Source organism: Danio aesculapii, chromosome 18 (assembly GCF_903798145.1).
Source record: "Danio aesculapii chromosome 18, fDanAes4.1, whole genome shotgun sequence".
NCBI classification, from domain to species: Eukaryota; Metazoa; Chordata; class Actinopteri; order Cypriniformes; family Danionidae; genus Danio; species Danio aesculapii.
The window spans coordinates 11,145,120-11,153,975 of NC_079452.1; positions in this window are offsets into that span (position 1 = coordinate 11,145,120).

The window sequence follows — 8,856 nt, forward strand, 5'->3', positions numbered from 1 at the left end:
TGATGTTGGGGTCTTTTCCTCCGTGGCTGGGTAACAGGAATACACGAGGATGGACAGCACACACCAGATACAGCTGACAGAGGATGACACAGACTTGGAAGGACTGGAAGACAGGACGATTCGGGAGGACCAGGAAGACTAGGAGGAATACAAAGAGAACAGGTAAGTAAATCGTTTGTTTAGCTGAGGATGACTACGCTGAGTGGTCGCTCAGTTGTCCGCTTTCGTCGAGACGAGCCCGGACAATGAGCGACTGGAGTGCTGTGCTTTTATCTGGTGCTCGTGAATGTGATGCAGCTGTGTGCTCATTAGAAGTCAGGTGATGGTGATCTTCGTGAGTGGGGGTCGTGAGAGCCTGACCAATCCATGACAGTACCCCCCTCCCCAGGGCCCGCTCCTGAGGGCCGACACCTCCGACGCCGTGGTGGTCTCCCTCTGCCTCTAGGCGCTGGGAACTCAGGGTGGCTCTCATGAAACTCCACCATGAGACTAGGATCGAGAATATCAGCTCTGGGAACCCATGTCCTTTCTTCGGGGCCGTACCCTTCCCAGTCCACCAGGTACTCCAACTGGCCACCACGACGTCGGGAACGCAAGATCTCCTTCACTGCGTAGACGGCTCCTTCTTCTAGGAGCAGTGGAGGAGGGGGTTCCTCTTCGTGGTCAGGCTCTGTGGAGGGAAGAACAGGATCGTGATAGGGTTTCAGGAGTGATACGTGGAATGTAGGGTGAATACGGTAGTGAGAGGGTAATTGTAGTTTGTAGGTGACGGGGTTAACCTGTTCCACGATGGTGAAGGGACCAACAAATCGGGGACTTAACTTGCGAGAGGGCAGTCGCATGCGTATGTCCCGGGTGGATAGCCACACCTTTTGTCCGGGTGTGTATCTGGGTTCTTCAGACCTTCTTCTATCGGCGGTTACCTTGCTTCGACGGACTGCCCTCTGCAGATGTTGATGAGCCTCGTCCCAGACTCTCTCGCTCTCCCGGAACCAGTGATCCACTGCGGGGACATCAGATGGTTCGCCATCCCAGGGAAAGAGCGGTGGTTGAAAGCCCAGGACGCACTGGAATGGCGTGAGTCCGGTGGAGGGTTGCCGCAGTGAATTTTGGGCATATTCTGCCCAGCCCAAATACTGGCTCCAGGAGCTCTGGTGACCACTGCAGAAGGTCCTCAGGAACCGTCCCACCTCCTGAATCTTCCTCTCTGTCTGCCCGTTGGTTTGGGGATGATATCCAGAAGAGAGGCTGACGGCCACACCTAGGAGCTTGAAGAAGGCTTTCCATAGACGTGAGATGAACTGTGGACCTCTGTCCGACACAATATCTTCTGGAATACCAAATGACCTGAAGACTTGATTAAAGATATTGTCGGCTGTTTCAAAGGCTGTGGGAAGACCTTTCAGAGGGATTAGTTTGACAAACTTTGAGAATCTATCTACTATGACTAGAATACAGGTATTACCTTCTGACGAAGGGAGATCAGTGATAAAGTCCACTCCTAGGTGTGACCAGGGACGGTTCGGAATCGGCAAGGGATGGAGCTTTCCAGCGGGTAGATGACGTGGGCTTTTGGATTGGGCACAGTCCTTACAGCCCTGAACATATTGCCTCACATCCCTTGCCATGTTTGGCCACCAGAATCGTTGGGATACTAGCGAGAGAGTATTGTTGATCCCTGGATGTCCAGTGCCTAGCGAGGTATGTAAGGAGTGGATCAGATCTACCCGGTGTTCAGGTGGTATGAACTGCCGATGAGGAGGGCATCCCGGCGGAGCAGGGGCTTCCGGAGTGGCAACGACTGGAGGAGCGTTCCAGGTGATCGGACAAATGGAGATGTGTTCGGGAAGAATCTTCGTTGGGAGTTCTTCATGATCGTGATGCTCGTGTAAACGAGAGAGAGCGTCTGCTCTTAGATTCTTGGGTCCTGGACGATAGGAAATGGAGAAATCAAAACGTGAGAAGAAAAGTGACCATCTGGCTTGACGTGGACATAGTCTCTTGGCCTCTTTGATATATTGGAGGTTTTTGTGATCTGTGATCACCTGGAACGGATGTTTGGCTCCCTCCAACCAGTGACGCCACTCCTCCAAGGCTAGCTTGATTGCTAGCAGCTCCCTGTCTCCTATGCTGTAATTCTGCTCCGCCGGGCTCAACTTCCGAGAGAAATAGGCACAGGGATGCAGTCGGGGCGGTGTATCATGATGTTGAGATAATACTGCCCCGACGCCGGTGGTGGATGCGTCCACTTCCACCACGAAAGGAAGATTTGGGTCAGGATGAGTCAGGAGTGGGGCCCTTGTGAACTCCTTCTTAAGAAGGCGGAAGGCTGCGGCTGCTTCTTTGGTCCACTCCAGTCCTTTGGGTTTACCCTTGAGGAGATTAGTGAGAGGTGATGTAATCCTGCTGTAGTCCTTGATAAACCGTCTATAAAAGTTAGCAAACCCAAGAAACCTCTGGAGCTCCTTAATGGAAGTGGGTTCTGACCAGGATAGAACAGCCTCAATTTTCTTCCCATCCATACGTATACCGGTTTGATCAATGATGTATCCCAAGAAATGAATCGACTTCTGGTGGAATGAGCATTTCTCCGCTTTGAGGTAGAGGTGATGTTCTCTCAATGTGTGTAGGACCTCCGCAACGTGTTGGCGATGTTCGGCCTCACTCCGGGAGTAAATGAGGATGTCATCTATGTACACTATTACAAAGTGGTGAAGAAACTCCCGGAGGACTTCATGAATGAAGTTTTGGAATACGGAGGGGGCGTTGACCAGACCGTAAGGCATGACCTCATATTCATAGTGGCCAGTAGGGGTCACGAATGCTGTCTTCCATTGGTCCCCCTCACGTATTCTTATCAGATTATACGCGCTGCGGAGGTCCAATTTAGTGAAGACTTTAGCTTCTCGGAGCTGTTCCAAAGCGGCTGGTACCAGAGGAAGGGGATATCGGTATTTTACTGTACCGTTATTTAGGACCCTGTAGTCGATGCATGGACGCAGCCCTCCGTCCTTCTTGGCCACAAAGAAGAAGCTTGAGGCGGCTGGTGATTTTGAGTGACGTATGTACCCCTGACTCAGAGCCTCCCTTATGTAATCTTCCATTGCCTGATTCTCTGGAAGCGAGAGCGGGTAGATCCTACCTCTTGGCAACTGGGCATCTGGAACTAGGTCGATCGCGCAGTCCCATGGCCGATGCGGCGGTAGCTGGGAAGCTCTCTTGGGGCAGAAGACATCATGAAAGGAGCTGTACTCCTTAGGAATGTGGATAGACTGCTTCTCAGGAGGGCTCTCGACCGATGTTGCAAACAAAGAAATGGGGTTCCGACCTTGAAGAGGGAGATTTGGAAAACAGGTAGGTGTACATCCAGATCCCCATTTCTTTATCTCTCCTGTGCCCCAAGAGATGATGGGATCGTGCTTCACCAGCCACGGGCGCCCTAGAATGATGTCCATATTTGCACCCTCCAGAACCAGAAATTGAATCCTCTCTTGATGTAACAGCCCCACTTGAAGAAGGAGGTCTTCGCATTGTCGATGGATACGGGTCGAAGATCGAGTGCACTGGGTTATCGGTTGTATCTGGTATATATGCGAGGACGCCTCAGTACGGAGGTGGAGTTGACGACAGAGGGATTGGGAGATGAAGTTCCCTGCTGACCCGGAGTCGATGAGGGCTGTGACAAGGAGAGAAATAGAGGCAGTAGTTATTTGTACGGTGGTAGTAAGTGGTTTACATTGTTCAATATTCGTACTGAATACACTCACTGAAGTCCGAATGGGACGAAGGGGACACTCCATACGGGTGTGTCCACTGACACCGCAGTATAGACACAGACCCCGGGTCAGCCTCCTCTGTCGTTCCGCTGATGTCAGTCTTCCAGACTCTATTATCATGGGTTCTGGTTCTGGAGAGGCTGTTGACTCAGGCGATTGGAGGAGTGCAGACGAGGGGGTGATGGTGTCCTGTTGATAGGAACGGAGACGATCGGAACATCGGAGAGAATGTTGGATGAATCTCTCCAGACCCATTGTATCATCTAATGTGGCCAGCTGGATTCGGAGAGTGGGTTCCAAGCCGAGCCGGTACGTGGTCAACAACGATCTCTCATTCCATCCACTTGCAGCTGCTAGAGTGCGAAACCGGAGAGCATATTCCTGTGTAGATAGAGTACCTTGCTTTAGATGATACAGCTGCTCTCCAGCGGCTACTTCCCCATCAGAACGTCCAAACACCTCTTTGAAATACTCCGTGAAGGTAGTGATGGAATTCATGACCGGCCCGGCTTGGTTCCAGATCGTCTCAGCCCATTTAAGTGCAGGTCCAGAGAGTAGTGATACGATGTAGGCGATCTTTGACTTATCTGTGGGATATAGAGAAGGTTGCATTTCGAATATGAGGGAACATTGTAACAGAAAACCATTGCACTCCCCCGCTCCGCCTGAGTAGGGCGCTGGTCGGGCCATGGGACTGGAAGGAAGGGCCGAAGAAGAAACTGTGGAGGCGGAAGTGCTCGGTGCTGGTGGTGCGTTGGAAAGTGGAGCTGGTGGCTGTAGAATCCGCTTCAACTGGTCCACCAGCTCTTGAAAGTGATCGAGGGTGCTCATGTTGTCGTCGTTATGGGTCCGGGCTTCTGTTATGAAGCGGACAGGAGACAGAGGTAAGGAAACGTTAGGGTGTTTATTGAATGACAACAAGGAGCACATGAAGGATAGCCAGGAGGATCAGGAATGATGTTGGGGTCTTTTCCTCCGTGGCTGGGTAACAGGAATACACGAGGATGGACAGCACACACCAGATACAGCTGACAGAGGATGACACAGACTTGGAAGGACTGGAAGACAGGACGATTCGGGAGGACCAGGAAGACTAGGAGGAATACAAAGAGAACAGGTAAGTAAATCGTTTGTTTAGCTGAGGATGACTACGCTGAGTGGTCGCTCAGTTGTCCGCTTTCGTCGAGACGAGCCCGGACAATGAGCGACTGGAGTGCTGTGCTTTTATCTGGTGCTCGTGAATGTGATGCAGCTGTGTGCTCATTAGAAGTCAGGTGATGGTGATCTTCGTGAGTGGGGGTCGTGAGAGCCTGACCAATCCATGACAATATGTGTGTATGACTCAATATATCTGTTTAGCTGTGCCTTTACTGAATGAGCACCGTGCTACATCCCAGAGTTCGCACTTTTGTCTTTCTTTTCTTTTTCATTCTTATATAACCAGTTTGATCACATTTTAATCGGTTTTTATCAGTTTTTAATCACTGTTATTATTTGTTTTTATTTTCTTATACTTGTCTCTTTTATTATATTCATGTTTATGTTGCAATTTGAATTTCCACTGTGTATAGAATGTGCTAAATAAATAAACTTGCCTTGCCTTACCTATATAAGTTTACAGTACTCAAACCCTTTAGTTTCAAAGCTTAAATGGTTTGCCGCAATTGGTAAAAAAGTTTTTTTTCATAATAAACGTACATTGAATGTTGAATGTTCTTTTTTTTGACCACAATAAAAGTTTTTGATGTAGATTAAATTATTTTAAAGTTTGAACCAAAGTGAAATAAAATTTTTGCAAAAAAAAAAACAAAAAAAAAACAAGTTGCGACAAATTACGTAAATTTTTTTAAGCTTGTTTAAATTATTATTTTTTTCAGTGCACAAACACTTTGACAAATGTGACCCTGGACCACAAAACCAGAGTGAATTTTCTAAAATTGAAATTTACACAACAGGTGAAATCTAAATAAATTATCTTTCTTTTAATGTATGGTTTGTTAGGATATTATAATGAATATCTAATATAATGGCTGAAATGTAACTGTTTGAACACCTGAAATCTGAGCATTCAAATAAAATCTAAATACTGAGTTGTCCAAATTAAGCTCTTACATTATTTACACATGTATTTTTGATATCTTTATTGTTGGAAATGTACAAAATGTCTTCATTAAACGATCTAATACCCTAACGACTTTTACTTTACCTAATGATTAATGACATGAAAGAAAATTCAATATCAAAATTCAATCTTGTCTGAGACTTTGGTTTCTTTGTGGGAGAGGGGGCTTGGATGTTGGCTATTCCTACACTATAAAACATTTTAAAGCTGAAATGAATTACCTTATGAATCATTTGAACTTATATTATATTAAACTGACTTAAAACAGCTTGCTTAACATATAAAATTAAGTTAGAACATGACTAACGTAATAAGTTACCTAAAAAGAAATGTTGTCATGATTAATTGATCATATTCTTTTTTACAGTGTACAAATATGTGTGTTAAGGATGGTTTTGTAGTCCAGACTAACAAATCTATTCAGAAATGTCAGAATATCTTACCGGTCACATTGATGAAGACATTATTTTGACCATATCCCATAACTTTAGTTATCTCCAACTTCTCTTCTGAAAACACACAGCTGTAGTTGCCAGATTGGTTCGTTTCCACACGCTCTATTTTAAAGGAGACATCTTGTCCAAATTGCACATCTACAGCTTTACCGTCTGTACACAGATAGACATAAACTGCCTTTGTTGCCAGACCAAATGCACTGCAAGTAACCTCCAGTTTACCCCCTTCTGGCACTTCTTTGTTTTGACTGAAAATCTTAGCCCGTTGAATGTTTTGACCTGTGAAAGAAAGAAGAACTATTTACTCATCCTGATAATGTTACATTTACTGTGTTGTTGTTTATATTTCAAACATACCTTGACTCGGAATGAAAAGATACACTGAGATATCTTTAAGAAAAGGAAAATAAATTGATAAAACTCCTCCTACAGCACAGTGTAACTTAAATATATTGATTAGTTCTGCTTTCTTTGATAGATTTTTAAATTTCACTACTTACATGCAAGGAGAATCACACTAACCATGACTGCTAATCAATATGTCTTTACGCTACACAAGATCATTTAGTTTCTTTTGGTTTGCGTCCAATATACTGTTAAAAAGCCACTACACTAAACAGAACAGAGAAAAGGGCAGTGCTTTCACTGAGGTACAGCATCTATAATAATCATGCTGTAAGGGAATTATTAAAGCGGAAACACATGCATGCACAAACACACACATACGTACAAAACAGTTCTGAGAATTCTATCTTAGGCAATTTTATAACAGGCTACTTTGTGGTGTTTTTTTTTTATTTAATCATTTAGTTAGTTAGTTAGTTAGTTAGTTAGTTAGTTAGTTAGTTAGTTAGTTAGTTAGTTAGTTAGTTGTATCTATATGCATTAAAAATGTAGAATGTCTTGTAACCTCTTACAGTTGAATTCAGAATTATTAGCTCTCCTGAATTATTAGCTCCAATATTATATTCAACTGTATATACCTGGGTTAAAACCAAAGTTGTCCTAAAACCAAAATATATAATAAACAATACCATTTTGTGTTAAGACAACTTTGATAAAATTACCTCATATACATTAAGGCAGAGATCACCAGGTTTGTAAGTTTAGCACACCGTCCCTACTGCACCCAACCTGCTCTGAGCTGGGATCGAAACAGCAATTCTTTGCATGGGAGTTGACTGCTAAACCAACTAGAGTTCAGAGGAGTGAGGTTTTAGCAGCAAAGCACTTCGCCAGCTGGTCTGTTTCACTTACCACCCTATATGTAAAATAGTTACAGAATAAAACCGACAGTGTTAATTCAACTATATTAGAGATAATTTCAAAACTATTCTGGTGTCAACATTATAATCACTGACAGAGTTATTAATTAGCACCAGTGTCAGTGTTTTGGGTTTTACTCTAGGGTTTTACTCTACTCTCAGTGTTGGTTATTTTACTCACTTGGTGTTAAACTCTTCATTGTAGTTTACATTTCTACATTTATTTATAAGAATTTTCACATTTATAACAATCCAGAACTACTAGAAGTGAATATAAGGGTAAATTTGTGTGTGGTCAACGTTCAAAATATTTACTTTTTTTCTAAATTCCATTTATATGAAATGAGGCACAAACATGACTGTTTACTTCTCAAATATAAACAAGATTTAAACATTTTTTACATGTTTACTTATTTAGCTTGAAAAAATCCATGTGAAGCTTACAATTTATGGCTAAATCATTTATAAAACATAACTTTTTATTTGAAGACATAAACAAAAAGGAAAACTAATAAAGACAAATACTAAAGATAAATAAATGCATTTCCAAAACACAAAATCAGAAAAGCTTTAAGCAAAACACTATCAAACAATGAGGATGTAACACATACATGCCAGCCTTGTTATTCAGTTCAGTTTAGCTTTATTTCTATAGATATACAATTCTATTACAATGTAGATTTTGTCAAAGCAACTTTGACAAAAGCCATAAGTCAATCCAGAAATAGAGAGTAGTTGTAGAATGCTGGTGTATTTCTAGTTCAGTTTTGTGTAAATGTAAGTATCGAAGTTCAGTTCATTTTAATACAAATCAGTGTAATACAAAATTACACTAATCCACTGAAGCACAGCCCCACCAGCCCCAACAAGGCAAGCCAGATTGGACAATTACAAGAAACCAAAAACACTACCAAATTGGCAGAAGTGAAGAAAAAACCTTGGGGGAAACAAAGCTCATCAGGGGTGACCAGTTCTCCTTTGGCCAAATGTAGAGACAATCTGTCTGGATGTCAAAGGCTTGATAACAAAGAACATCCATCATGAAAAAGAAGCAGGTCCAAGTAGTTCACCAGGTGGATTTTCAGACGCAAATATAAATGAATTCACATTTAAAACAACATTCAACACTATTGCTTGTTGGACTAACTGAGTAGTTATTGTCTAAATAAAAACATAAAAGTGAAGGAGGACATAATCATATTCAGCATTATAAAATTGGGCTCCATCCTACTGACGAG